Raw genomic sequence first — 14,920 nt, forward strand, 5'->3', positions numbered from 1 at the left:
GGGCCGGGCGGGGCCGGGAGGGGCCGTGGCCGGGCGGCGCTTCCCACATGAATCATTCGTGGCTGGCTCCGGCCGCAGCGTCCGAAATAGCGGCTGTGGCCTCTCCCGGCGCGGTCAGCGAGAAGGGTGTCAGCTGTGAGAGCCGCCTGGATCTGCATCCCCCGCACGGGAGGATGGAATGGATTCATGGTACAGTGCCACTGTACCCTGCCATGGCAGGGACAACTTCCACCGTCCCAGGCTGCTCCAAGCCCTGTCCAGCCTGGCCATGGATGCTCCCAGGGATCCAGGGGCAGCCCCAGCTGCTCTGGGCACCCTGTGCCAGGGCCTGCCCACCCTGCCAGGGAACAATCCCTGCCCAATATCCCATCCAGCCCTGCCCTCTGCCACTGGGAGCCATTCCCTGGCTCCTGGCCCTCCATCCCTTGTCCCCAGTCCCTCTCCAGCTCTCCTGGAGCCCCTTTAGGCCCTGGAAGGGGCTCTGAGCTCTCCCTGGAGCCTTCTCCAGGACAACACCTCAAGGTCTCCCCATGGCTCCAGCCCTCGGAGCAGCTCCAGATCCTCCTGGTACTGAGCAGGGGCTGGACACAGCTCTGCAGGTGGAACCTCCAGAGGCTGGGTCACCTCTAGGAGTCCAGGTGACCAACACACCTGGAGATGCAGATACTGAGCTGATACCTCCTTCCTTGTAGGATGACTCCTACATCCAAGTATCCCTTCTAAAACAGTTCTTCCTGCTCTTTCATCATCGTTACACCTCTCCTGCACTGTGCTTTGCTGTCCCAGTCAGTGTTTCATTGCCAGGGAACTGCCTGCACTTCACAGGTTTGTCCACACATGATCACGGTTAGTTTAGGATGTCCATCCTGCAAATAATTCTGCTTTCTTAATAATCCTGGTTTTTCTCCATACTTAGAGATACAGCAGATGTCACCCATTCATGGTGGAGCTGCAGGTTCCTGTCCTGTCTCACGGAGCTTTGCTCTGGGGCTGGATGAGAGACTGCTTTTCAATCACTCTTCATTGTTTGGGCCAGATAATCCACCACAGTTGAAGCCACAACTCTTCCCTGTATGTACTGGGCTACAACACCCAATATCTTTATTGGGTTATTTGTCTTTATGGTCAGGGTCTGCTGAGCCACCTGAATTCCTGTCACCTTTTACTTAGTGGGAAAAGCAAGGAGAAGGTGAATTATAAAAAAAACCAAACAAACACAATGTGGTGGGGAGGTATAGCTCAGTTAGTCAGAGCAGCAGGACATCAGAGGCACAGGTACAAACACTGATTGATTAAAGAGCTCAAATTAGGACCATAACTCTGTCTTGTCACTGTGGTTTCATAGAAAATAGTTGTTGCCAACAAATGTAACTTCATGCTAATTAGAGCTTGATTGGGAAAAATTGGTAAAGGCTGTATTCTGTAAAACATTCAACTCTATTGATCACCACAAGATCAATAATTTAAAAGTCTGTGGCTTCTGTGCTTGTGGTCCAGACAAGCACTCAGCTCTCTCCTTCTCCACTATCTCTTCCCTCTGTTAAATGTCACTTTATACTTGTTCCTCAGGCTTTGAATTCCCTGATGTTGATTTGAGTCTGCCCTTTTCTAGGTTTGTGCTGCCTGTCCCACCTGCGGTGTGAAGGGAAACCTGCTTTATCAACAAGAATAATGTCTTAAACTGTGTCCATCCAGATAAAAAGCTCTAATACTCTTAAATAGAATACACTGATTTAAATCCTAAACTTCCTTCAGCAACCTCAGACTCGTCCTGCACTTAGGCAAAACCAAAATAACTGTACAGCAAAAATTCAGGCTACTGAAGGATGACAAATGTTGGAGGAAAAGTGAGAAATTATTTTCAGAGGTGGGGAAACTGAAGGCAGACGCCTCCTGATGTGAGACTGGGCAAATTGGGAAACGTGGAGGCTGGAACCGTCTCCAGAGTGTTTGGTTCTTTCTGCTGCTCATTTGCAGTTCAGGGTGAGCACCTGAAGAATGCAGCCTTGTCACAGGAGAACACGTCCTGGAGCACCACACAGATATAAAAGAGGGAAACAACAACACATCTTTAATTAATGAGAGATTCTGTCCCTGTGGGTCCATCTCTCGTGTCTCAGATGATGCATCAAACTTAGTCTGTCCTGCCCTGCCATGCAGCCAGCCAGGCCTCTGGCAAGAGATTATCCCCTGGATGTCAAACAGCAACTCAGGCCCCAGAAATCACATCAGCCCAAGGATAAACAGCATATCAACAAAACCATTAACTGCAGCAGTAACAAACACATTCACTCCCCGTCCTTTGCTCCCCCTTCCTGAGCCATTAGACCCCATTTTCAAACACTTCTGGAAATAGGAAATAGACCCTGGGATTCCCTCCTGGCCAGGGCTGTGAGAGGTATCACAGGAGCCCTGATGAAATGGCAAGCACTGAAATACAAGAACAGATTTCTGTTCTTTTGTGAAGAAATTGATTTTTGCCAGAAACAACATGCTGTAACCCAGCGTCTATTCTTGTTAGACTTCAAGTCCTTCCAGGAGGAGTCCTTCAGCAAATTGGCTCATTTAGACACAACAGCCAGGAGCATGGAGAGGAAAAAAAGGGTTTTGTTCAAGGAAAGCCTCTGTATTGTAAACAGGATAAAAGGGGATGGAGAGAGTCACTTATCACTGTCTCTCATGTCCCCAGGTCATTCCTGTGTAGCATCTACTGGAGAAAATATTCCCTGCTCTTCCAGAAATCCAACTGGGGGATTTTCTCTATCACACCATCTGCAGACCCTGTGTGCATTCAGCAGCAGCTTTCAAACCCCATTGCTGCTCCCCATTGCTCTCCTCTGCCTTGAGAAGCCTGGCAGCACCCAAAGGAGAGCTGGATTCTCACAGGTCTCCTTTGCCTGGACCAGCCTGTGTCCCCCTCACAGCCGTGGGACTTGGGGTTCATTCCAAAAACACCGATGCTCTGTTTAATAGCAGACCCCAATGATGCATCTCTCCCTGTTTCTCTGAGCATGATCCCACCAGGCACAAAAACTCTGCCCCCCTTCCTCTTTCTCTTCCCCCTCCCTCTCGTTTTGGGGCACTCTTTGCATGCTTTGCTGATACAAATAACTGTGGCTTTCAAAACAAAGGAGTGCCGAACCCCAGGGCATTCTTCCCGGGAGAGACTTTTGGATGAGTGTTTGATGGAGACTCCTGAGAGTCCAGCTGCAGGCCATGGGCTGCATGTCCCAGCTGTGACAGGCTCCTGGACACAAGGCAGACCTCACAGCACGCCTCTCAGCACTTCCAGCTTGGGGAAGGGGGAAAACGAGAAGGGGAGACATGACAAGAATGTTGGAGACCCATCTATCAAATTTCTCGTCCTCTTGGGTGATGTGCTGGACCCAGGTCTCCCTGGGCAAGGAGCTTTTTAAAGACACATTGCACCTTCCTGCTCATCTTCCCAAATTAAGAACATTTCATCACAACTGTCACAGTTTTGGGACTGATCTGTAGCCATGAGAGTCACAAAAGCACAGACTATCATTTCATTCTGCATAAATATCCCAGGGAAAGGGATATGGAAAGGAAGGGGAAGGCTAGGCCAATGGAAGAAGGAGTCAAGGAACATCTCTGTGACTTCACTCCCTCCCTCCCTTCTGTAATGATGCCAGGGAAATAGGGCAGGAATAGGAATAGGGATAAAAACAAAATATACTCAGTGGTGAGGAATACTGCAGCATCCCCTAACCTGAGGGATCTTTGAGACACAAATGGCTGGAGGTTTGAAAAATATTCTGGGCAAGTGTGTTTTCCTCATGCTTTCATCCTTCCCTGGTGGCAGCCACACAGGATTGCTGGAGGTGAAATACTGACCTTGGTGGGTTTTTGGTGCAGGCAGCACATGCCTCTGTTAGTAGCCCCACACCTCCACTGCACTATAAATGTTATATTATCATAATAATTGTTAAACACGACTCAGTTCTCCATGTAGGACTGAGTTCCTCGTGCCTTTTCCCTGCTGATCCTGCCTGTTTGACCTTATCAATGAAATTCAGGAAACAGGAGCAAAAAGCCTCCTCCAAGAGAGCCAAGGAGGCAGAAGGGGCAAGAAATTGCATTGCCTTCCCCAGACAGTGCACAAATGAAATTCCAATAATCCTGTCACTACTCCTTCCTTTTGCCCAGCATCAGGATCCTGTTAGGGTTCAGCCTTCAGCTTAAATGGCATCCCCCCTCAATTCCAAATCCCACAGAAATCTCTGAGTTTTGGCCTAAAAAGCTCTGCTTTTGAAAATCTTTTGAATTTATTTACTGGCAACCCTGTTTGATACATAAATGTATTACAGCAGAATCTGTCTGGGCACTATGAACCCTGCACTGGATGCATAATGTAACACTTATAAAGGAAAATCTTAAAATCTCTGAGCAATACCATGTGCCATTATCCTGATTTTTCCAGGGGTCAGTTCCCTGACAGGCAGTCTCTCTGAAATGTGTCAGGTTAAGAATTCAATTGAAATTAGACATCATCAGCTGCTTTGGGAAATTTTAGGGGCAGATCTTTTATGTTCTCTTTCCCACTGAATAAACAGCTGTTTCCTGGGTCTAATCTTGGCAAACCAATCCGGATAACTGGAGTTCATTAGCTTAATAGGTTAATGCTGAACTGTTTCCCAAGTCAAATCTGGATGTCAATCTGCCTCATACTCATATTTTGTCAATATGGGGGATCTTAAAATGAAAAAAAAAAAAAAGAAAAAAAGAAAAAGTGAAAATGGTTTTCATCTGCATTTCATCCACAGGGTAATCCAGGCATGAGGAGCTGGCTGTGCAGGGTCCCTCTCACCGTGTCTCCCCGAATGGCTGCAGGGATTGTGGATGGGATGCTGCAGGGCTGTGCTCTGTTTGTTGTTAAAGCAGCCTGACACAAAGAGGCCCCAGGAGCTGCATGCACCCACAGGATGGATGTCGGCTCCTGTCAATCCAGCCCGAGCCCCCAAGAGGGAAAACAGGATTGTCTGCAGCGGTGAGGGGGGAGTTTTCTCTACAATGTCATAGAGGAATTTTCCTAAAACCTTCCTCTGTAATCTGAACAAAACTTTCCCAAGGCTCTTGAGTTAATGGAGACCAGGACAAAGTGTGGGGATGGGATGGAGGCATAAAAGATGGAATTCACCATTCAGTCCTGCCTGGCAGCTCCTGTGCCAGAGTCACAGAATCAGGGAATCCCAGGATAGTTTGGCTGGGAGGGAACCTTAAAGCCCATCCAGTGCTACCTCCTGCCATGGCAAGGACACCATCCACTGTCCCAGGCTGCTCCAAGGCCTGTCCAACCCAGCCTTGGACACTGCCAGGGATCCAGGGGCAGCCACAACTGCTCTGGGTAATGCTGTGAGTCCATAGCAGCCAGCCTGGTGTTGCTCAGTGTAACCACAGCAGGCTGGTGCTTTTCAGGCCATTTCCCAAAGCCAGGTAAGTCAGGTTCTCTGTGAGAGGGGGTCCAGGAGTTTCTGATAGCCCAGGGAGCTCTTGACTGTAGTGACACTCAGGAATGCACAGCACAGCTGGAGACAGGGATCCCTTTGGAGTGGATCTCTTTACCAAGCTTGGACACAGGACCCAACACACCCCACTGAAGAGAAGATCCAGCTCTAGCACTGACTCTTCTGATGCTCTTACAAACCTTTTCCTCAGGAATTTTATTTCTCCATCTTCTCACAAGATGGTTTTGGAACCTGTGGCTAACATGAATTGTATTTCCTTGGGATGGAAAACCCCTGCCAAGGGATGAAGAGGCAGATTTTGTCTCATGAGCTTTTATATTCCCTAAGATTGAGGCTCTTAGGGAGGTTGGCAGCAGTTTGGCTCAGCCTCCTTGGCAGCAGGGCTGCACCAGGCACTGCTGCCACAGCTGGGGCTGCACATGTCCCCTGGGACCTGAGGTCACTCCTTGGTCTGGTGGCATTTCCCCACCTGCCGAGATGTCTGCAGGGACAGGGATGGAGCCACAGTGGGGGCTGACAGTCTGCCTGTGCTGCAGATCTTGTCTCCAGTGATCACTGCTCCTGCTCTCCTGAGCCATCTGTCAATCTTCTATTTCAAATTCAGAGAAGGGCTTGTTTTCCCTAAAGCTTATCTGCTTTTTCTGGCCAGACTCAATGGTTCAATCACAAAAAATCTACCTCCAGCAGCCAACCTTGCACCTCTTACCTCACATTTCAGACTCCTCCCAGGTCCAGCTGCATATCCCACTCCAGTTACTGATTCCACTGGCAGCAGGGTTTTATCTGCCCCACTAAAAGGCAGGTGGGTTTAACACCAAATGAAATCTGTAAAATTACATCTACCATTCTTCCCTGTTTTAATGAAATAGATTTCCTTTATTGCTCCTTCAAGTTTGTCCCACTGCCCCAACCACGATGGTGCAACAGCTGGGGACATGAGAGGTGGCACAAGAGCTCCAAGATTTATTGCTCTCTCCAAGTGTTTTGGATTATCCCATGATCACTTTAGTCCCTGGTAAACCAATGTGTCCTGAGCCTACTCAGGAGTGCTCACCTCCCTGCTCATGCTGCCCACAGCCAGGGCAGCTCCACTGACAGCAAAGTGACCATGCATCATGAACAGATTGATTTTTCTTTTTTAAGTTGGTTCTTATAATTTTTTCTTCTTATTTTTGAAAAGGTAGCTGAAATTCAAGAACACTTTCTGTTGGCCACATCCAGCACTGAATTGGCTATAGCTCATTATTTGTTGATCTGAATTTTCCTAGATAGTTATGACTCCTGCTGGATGATTTGATGAATTATAAAAAATATATAATATTATAAAATTAGATTTTATTATCATATTACTGTAGAATATTATAAATGTGTGTTGGTAACAGGCACTCACAGCTTATCCTTACCTGGCCAGTCACAGATTTTTCTTCATCACTTCCCTTCAAACTCCAAGCCAAGTTCTTTGTTTACAGCAAGTGGTGCAAAATCAGCCCACTGATGGCAAAAAGCTTTGGTGCATTTCCACCTGCCAAAATCCTTTTCCCAGTGTCCACTGGAAGAACCACTCTTGCTTCCCCCAGTCACTTTTCTTTTCTGCTACAGTTGTTTTAAATGTTTCAGATGCCACAGCCTTTGCATGTCTATGAGCTAAAATTAGAACTATCACATGTAATTTTTGGGAATTTTTATACTCAAAATTAAAAAATCATTTGCATTGCAGGTTAATTGCTCTGGCCTGTGTCAGGTGAGCTGATGCCTCAAACCTGTGTGATAAATGCCATTATCTGAGTTGTCAGGCTGAACACGAGGATGCTCACAAAGTCCCCACCTTGACTCACCACCCCCCTGTCTGAAGGGAGACAGGAACAGCAGAAGGAGATGTGCCAATCTTATGGAATTACCAAGCACATCACCCTCAGCAAGGAGAGCTGGGTTTGCCAAGAGCACAATGATGACTGCGCTGGCCCCACGTCCTCGAGCTCAGCCTTGTGTGGATTTGGAACGTAAATCCCTGTCCCTGCTCCTGCCAGCACTGCCTCTCCAGGACCCACAGCAGAGCCATTCCTGCATTCTGGCAGTTCTGCCTTCCCTGTGCCCCAGCTGACCCTGCTCCTGCCCACTCTGCAGGGCTGGGCACACAGAGGCTCAGCAGGCAAAGCAAGCTCTGTCTGCCTGGGCTCTGATGTGGCTGGGGGTGATTCAGAGTGGGGTCCCCCACTGCCCAGCGTGGAGTGGAGCTCACCTTGGGGTCCCCCTGTGGGGCAGAGCTCACCCTGGGGTCCCCCACTGCCCAGAGTGAGGCTCAGCAGGAGCCCACCATGGCAGCACAGCTGGCTTGGCATCAGGAGGTCACATCTGTCTGCAGAACCATTCATGCCTCAGACTGGTGATAACCATGGCCAGGGACAGCACACCTTCCCTTCTCCATTCCTGTTTTGGGAATTGGGGATGCTCTTCTCAGCACACAGCCCCAGGGTGTGAGGATGGCTGAGGTGGAGCTGCTCAGCAGTGTCCTGACCTGGGTGACACAGTCACCTTCTCCCCAATGTCACCCCTGGGGGTGCCTCAGCACGTAAGAGAGGGACAAACAGAGCAAGCACAAGGGCAAGGAGAAGCCTTTGAGAGGGAAAGCTGGGACCATCAGCTCTGGGAGCAACTGGAGACCAGTGGTGGGCTTGGGGCTGAGGGGTTTGTTGCAGGTCTCCAGCTCTTCTTCAGCTGCTGACAGCTCCAGGGAAAGGCTGGAGTCACAGAGTCACAGAATCACAGAATTATTTGGGTTGCAAGTGATATTTAAGCTCATCTACTTCCAACCTGCTGCCGTGGGCAGGAACACCTTCCAGTAGAAAAAAATCCAGATTGCTCCAAGCCCCATCCAACCTGGCCTTGAACAGATCCAGGGATGGGGCATCCACACTTCTCTGGGCTTAGTTTTGGACTGCTGGTTAAGGCCTGCCTGTATGGGGTGGGAAGAACTCAGCAAAGTGAGGGAGATGGGATTTCACAAGCTGCCCAGAGCCCAGGAACCTCTCTGCAGTGTTCCCACTGCCTGTTCCTGCTGTGCTCCTGCTGCCAGTGTCCACGAATGGTCCTGTACAGCCACACCTCCCTCCTCTCATCATTACACTGCCCACAGCTATCCAAGTGCTCTCCCACACCTAGCAAAGGTCTATTGGTTTCTTTGTTGGAGGTTTTGAGGCAGAAGGAGGAGATCCCAGTTGCTCAACAATAGATTTGAGGAAAGACTCGAGCACAACTCTCCTGGCCCTGCTGCTCTGACCACTGGTCCCCACTGGTGTCTCCTCCTCTCATCACTGAGGTTCTGAGTGTACCTGCAGCCCTGACTGCCACGTTTTGCCCAGTTGCAGACTGGGGAGAGCAGCACTGCAGCTCCTCCCAGGGAGCTCAAGGAGCGGCAGTGCCTCAGGGCACTCAGTAAATGAATAAAAAAACAGTCAGAACTGATTAGGGAGCTCAGGTTTTGGCTCGGACTCTCTAGAGCCTCCAAGGCATTGCAGAGGCTCAGAACCTCATTACTTCTATAAAGTGAATTCAGTAATTAGCTCAGGTCAAAAGTTTACAGCTTGGAGGCTGCTGCTAGGGAATGGTTCCTCCTGGACATTAGAAACCAAACTGCAGAAAGCAGGAACTGGCATCAAGGCAAAACACTTAATCAAGAGTCTTTTTGGATGGGATTGTCTTGCAGTATAGGCTGACTGGACAGTGATGTGCCCTCAGAAGGAGAGAAACTGCACTGGAGAAGCAGACAGGACATTGCCATGAATCCTTGTGAAGCTGGGAATTGCCTCCCTGGGTGTGTCCTGGGTTAGCTGAGCCAAAACAAGGCCAGAACAAGGCTTTTCAAGCAGGCTGCAGAAAGCTGCTGCAGGCTCAGTCCTGCCCTGCTCCCTGCACACAGCCCAGCTGAAGAGCAGGCAGCTAAAGCAGCAGCTCATCCCAGTGGGACAGGCCTGGCATCACTTTAAGTAGCCAATCATTGCTTAAATGTTTCTATGTTCCTGATTTCAAATACAGCCCAAAGCAGCAATTCCACGTCCTTGATTCATCTGACATACAAAAGCCTTCCAGTGACTGACAATTTTTTATTTTCCAATTTCATGTAATGTCCCCCACTAATATGTTATGAGACAGGAAAGCCCAGCACCATTTGCTGTTCAATCATTTTGGTTCTGTTTTGAATTATTCACCTGACTCACAGACAATTCATTTTCCTTGTAATGATCAGACCTCTGGGTCTCATCCCAGTCTTAGTGGCTTCTGCACCTCTGCTACATCCTAAGGGATGCCAAGTCCAAATTAGCAGCAACCAGAGCTGGGCTCTGGCATGGAACTGGGGGATTTTTCCATCCCAGCCCTCCCCAGAATTCCCACACCCTGTCCACCTGGAGACCAGGACCCAGGGACTGCCCCAGTGCCCAGCAGGACCCTCTGCTGCTCTCCCCTCTTCCTGACTGTGCCAGAGAGAAAGTGGGACAGGGAGGAGGGAAGGGAGGGGCTGAAGGATTAAACAAGACAGACCAGAAAGCTTTGCATTTTTCCCCTAATACTCAGCTATTTAATGACTACTTTGATGATAAGCATGAAATTAAATAGACAAAGAAAATTCTCTCATGTCTAAGAAGTCAGCAGATAATTAGGCTTTGATGGGGACATTCTGAGGCAGTTTCTACTTATTTTGTGAGGCTGATTTAATGCAGGGGCTGTCTCAGTTGTCCCTGCAGTCAGGCTCTGCTGATCTCTCCTGGCCAGAGCTCTGAGATGCTCATGCTGGCTGATGCCTCCTTACCCAGGAGGTGCTGATCCCATGGAAGAGTCTTCCTCAACAGGAAAAAGTTTTCTGCCCCTTTCAGTTTCCATTTCTCATGTTCCTCCTCTTTTAAACTCCATAGAGTTCACTTCACCCAGAGCAATAGTAACAGAAAGCTGTACAAAGAATTTGGAATTCAGATGTGTCTTCTCTCCTTGTGAGGGTAAAAGCAGCAGCAGTGTGAGGAGCAGTCCTTCAACAACTTTAAACCCAAATTCACTCTTTCTGTACCTATTCACAGATGGAACTCCTTCATTTCAAGTCCAAAAGTTTTGAAATCCAGAAAATAATTAGCTCAAAGTTTCAGACCCAAACCCACCAGCTCTGAGGGCCTGAGGACCTAAATAAGAAAACCATTTCACATCAGATAGTGGGAGAGCACAGCACCCTGGTTCCTCCAGAGGCAGCCAGAATCTGAGCACTTCTAAGCCTCAGGGGGAAAAAAAAATCCATTTTCTCCCATGTAAACACTCCTAAGGATATATTATGCTTTATTTTCAGGAAAACGCTGCTTTGTCATGTCAACACTTCAAGCCAAAAGCACAAATGCAAACTGTCTCCAAAGTAGGAGCCATGAAATCAGAGGTGAGCAGGGCTGCCAGCAAAGTGAGGCTCATCAGCCAGAGCATCTCTCAAAGCTTGAGGTAGGACAGAGGTGGTTAAAGGAGGGAGAACTGGAAAAGTGGGGAGAAGGAAAGGGAAAACATAAGAAATCCCTTTTGTGAAGCAAAAGGGAGTAGTGTGCCTTTACACATGGGATTTAAAAAACAAAGCAAAGCTGAGAACGTGAGAGAGAGAACCAGGGCTGCTGCTTCTGCACTGTGAATTTTGGGGTCTGAGAAAAGGAGGAGGGACCCAGCACTGACAGCCAAGGGTCATCTGAGAGTGTGGATGGAACAAGCTCTGATAAAATCACCATCATTAGAGCAACATCCCCCCAGGTTTTGAGAAGTTTTTATCATTCCAGTTAAAAAGCTGGAACTGGATCTAACTCAGTGTTAAATTCCTAATCCTGACTGTCCCCAAGGTTTCTTTGTTTTTACAGGTTAGAGATTAGCATGTATTTTAATTAAACCATGTTTCTATTTTGACTGAAATGCAACAGTAATCACAATAACATTAATAACAATCACAGCAATAAATTGTTGTTATTGTACCTCTCTTCAGGCCTAAAGTGAAGCCTCTGCTTTGTTGCCATATCCAATCCCATACAGTAAAAGGCTTTAATGGAGCATAAGCCTAATCTTAAACATTTAACTCTGATACTGAGTCAGATCTTGAGCTTCTTGTTCAGTCTTCAGTGCAGAAAAGCTCTCCCTGAGCTCTTTGCAGCTTTGTCAGATCCTTTAGGATCTTTCTCATAAACATTTTCCTTTTCTCTCCTTCTCACTGTCAGATGTAAAGCACTGTCCTGATGTGCTTACCATCCACCAAGTTAAATTTAAATGACAAATCTGATAGACCCCACTGAAAAATCAAACTGACACTCCATAATTTCTGCTTTGATCACAATATATGATGGGAAAAAATCCAAATCTTTGAAAACTGCCCCACAAAGGAAAGAAAACCCATTCAAAACCATTTCCTACTAAGCTCTGATCTCAAATCCATTTTGCTGTTTATTTTTGGAGGGAGAAGACCAGCAAACTTGACAGTGCCCACAAGGAATGTCCAGGCTGCTCAGTGCTGTCAGGCTGCTGGGGTGATGGGAGGCACAGGGAGCACAGGAATGCTGCTCTCCCAGCACTGAGAGCTGGGCTGGACAGAGAGAGACCCCCAGAGAGGCAGCGAGCCCTGTGCATCGCCTGCAGCTATCAAAGCTCAAACATCCCATGGAAAGGTTAGCTTTTAATGGATGGTAAATGTTTGGGGAGACCTTTGACCAGTGCTAATACTGCAGCTGACCGGGCAGGAGTGGGGAGTGAATGACCTGCATTAGGCTGGGCTGCTCACTTTAGTGAACAATAACTGTCAAACCTCCTGCTTGACCCCCTCCCCAGGCCCTCCTGGCCCTCAGGTGCTCCCTGAACAGGAATCAACAGGGACAGACCTGGCTTTGGATCACCCTTGTTCTGTACAACCACCAAACCAGCCCAGAGCACCATGCTGGATTGGAGAAGGTGCAGGAATACCTTCACATGCCTCCAAAAATTCCTTTCAACTGATTTTTCAAGCATCCAAATTTGTTTCAGTCCTGGACATTGCCAGTAGCTTCATCTGCTCTGGTAAAGATAAGAAAGCAGTGAGTGTGAGGATTTGGATCCTGACTGGGTCATTCTGAAGAAGGCATGAATGGACACATTTTGCTTCCTGTGTCCTTAGCACACACCGCTGGCCTTAAATTCCTCTGAGAATCTCACACTTTAGGGTGTTCAGCATCCCCTGAAAATATTCACAATATTCTCTGCAGACATTCCCCCAAGCATTTTTTTGTCAAGCTGGAAACCCCTGTAGCCCCCAGGTAAGACATTATTACAGTAGCCCTCTTTTGATACTCTCTTCACTACTTTTCCATGTCAGGCATTTCAATTTTTTCCTCTTGAAAAATTTAAACTCTTCCAAGAGACTTTCAGCTTGGCAAAAATAATTCTGATCATCTGGGGCAAAGCTGTTGATGCAAATTGAGTGTCCTTGTCCCCAGTGTGGAGCACTGTCCCCAGGATAAGGAGGGCTCCAGTTGTCATCCTGTGGCTGTGAGGACTGACAGGACAGCAGCTCCCATGGTTTTCTGCCCAGTGTCTTCCATGAGGAATTTCAGGGGAAGATATTTCACAGAAAGGCATTTGTGAATGGCTCATTATGAATGAGTGAGAAAGAAGGCACCATATTATATGATGATGTTTCATGGAGGAAATGTGATTAAAATGAATATGAAACAGCAGAAACAAGGCTTCAGTCCTTGGGCAGTTCCTCAAGAGCCCCTTGAAGCTCTGAAATCCTGGATTTGTCCTCTCTCTGTGGTTACAGACCATTGTGTGGTTCGTGATCCTATTGCCAGTTTTCCATGATCCCATTGCCTTGGGAATAGGAGAGACACTCTGTGAGTCTTCTGAAGTGGGAGCAAAAAGAGGAGGTTGGATTAGGGTCAGGGAATTCACCCAAAACTTCCAGAAACTACACAAGCTGTTGTTGAGTGTCTCTGGGAAGAAAAATCATCATGACTGATTTACAGAGACACCCTGATGAATGCTACCATAACCTGACATTTTGCATGGAGTGAACAGAAACAATAAACTTGTAATTTTGCTACATTTCTTATTGTCAGGTGTTATTTTCCCTTGCAGGCCCCTGGATCAACCCTGCAGGTTCTGCCAACTGAATCCTTGTGACTTTTAAAATCCGAGTCACAGAAATAATCTCAATCCTTATGGGAATTGAAGTATTTACTGTCATGTCAGTGCTAGAGCCAAAGTTATGCCCAGGAGTTTACTGGAGGGGAGAAAAGAGCCTGAAGGGTCACTCTGCAAGAGTCACTGCCATGAATGCACAGGGCTTTGTGTTGTCCAACTTTGTTTTCTGAGCCTAAGCCAGATCTGACAGTAGGAGGCACATGAGATCCTGGGATGGTCCTATGGAAATATCCCATGCCAGGCTGTATCACAGTCAGAGACCAAGCTGAGACAGGTTCAAACAGCTCTGAAATGCTTCAGCTTTTCCAGAAGGGGCATAGGTTCACCTTCCCATGGACTCATCACCACAGGCAGCTTCTTCCTTACTCCAGAAGTTCTACACACAGACTGTGCATCCCTGTCCCCAGGAGTCCAGCCACAGGTGTCACAGATTCTGGCAAGAGAATGAAAGTGGTCACCAGAATCCTCATAGAAACAAATCTTTCCTCCAGGTAATCGACTCATCATGACCTTCTTTGCTCAGTTTCCAGCTGGGGTGGCAGCAGGTCCTACTTGGATGTCCCTGAAATGGATAAACCTTGGTCAGGGAATGGGAAAGTCTGTACCTGACCTGGACCTTGCAGGATGAGTCCTGGGATGGACCTGGTCAGACACAGAAGTCACCACACACCCACTGCCCTGACACCTCTGCTGCTGAGGGAGATGCCATGGCCCTGATCCAAACTACATGGTGAATAGATGGCCTGGATAAGAATATGTGCTGTCCCAAGAATCCCATGGCAATTGCTTCTGGGCATTGCTGCTGGACACTTCACAGCAGGTGTGCATTTTTTTCAGAGAAAAGAAGGCTCCAGGGAGAGCTCAGAAACCCTTCCAGTGCCTAAAGGGGCTCCAAGAGAGCTGGAGAGGGACTTTGAACAGGGACAGGATAAAGGGGAATGACTTCCCACCGACAGACAGCAGGGTTAGATGGGATATTGGGAATTGTTCCCTGTGAGGGTGGGCAGGCCCTGGCACAGGGAGCCCAGAGAAGCTGTGGCTGCCCCTGGATCTCTGGAAGTGTCCAAGGCCAGACTGGACAGGGCTTGGAGCAGCCTGGGACAGTGGAAATTGTCCCTGCTCATGGCACAGAGTTGGAGTGAGATGAGCTTTAAGGTCCCTTCCCACCCAAAGCATTCTGTGATGTGCCTGTGCCTGGTGCATGTGAGAGGCTGCACAAGTGCAGGTGTGTGGTGTGCACGTGTGTAAATGTGCAC

General features: G+C 48.1%; 1 long non-coding RNA gene across 1 annotated transcript; it reads left to right on the forward strand.

Annotated features, from left to right (window-relative positions):
• Nucleotides 1–68: 68 nt before the first annotated feature.
• LOC107215233 lies at nt 69–4,478 on the forward strand. Its single transcript, XR_001525115.2, has 4 exons — nt 69–189; nt 693–825; nt 917–1,071; nt 1,613–4,478. It is a non-coding gene; the product is annotated as an uncharacterized LOC107215233 (long non-coding RNA).
• The last annotated feature ends 10,442 nt before the right edge of the window (nt 4,479–14,920 follow it).

This window comes from Parus major, chromosome 27 (genome assembly GCF_001522545.3).
Source record: "Parus major isolate Abel chromosome 27, Parus_major1.1, whole genome shotgun sequence".
Classification (NCBI taxonomy): domain Eukaryota; kingdom Metazoa; phylum Chordata; class Aves; order Passeriformes; family Paridae; genus Parus; species Parus major.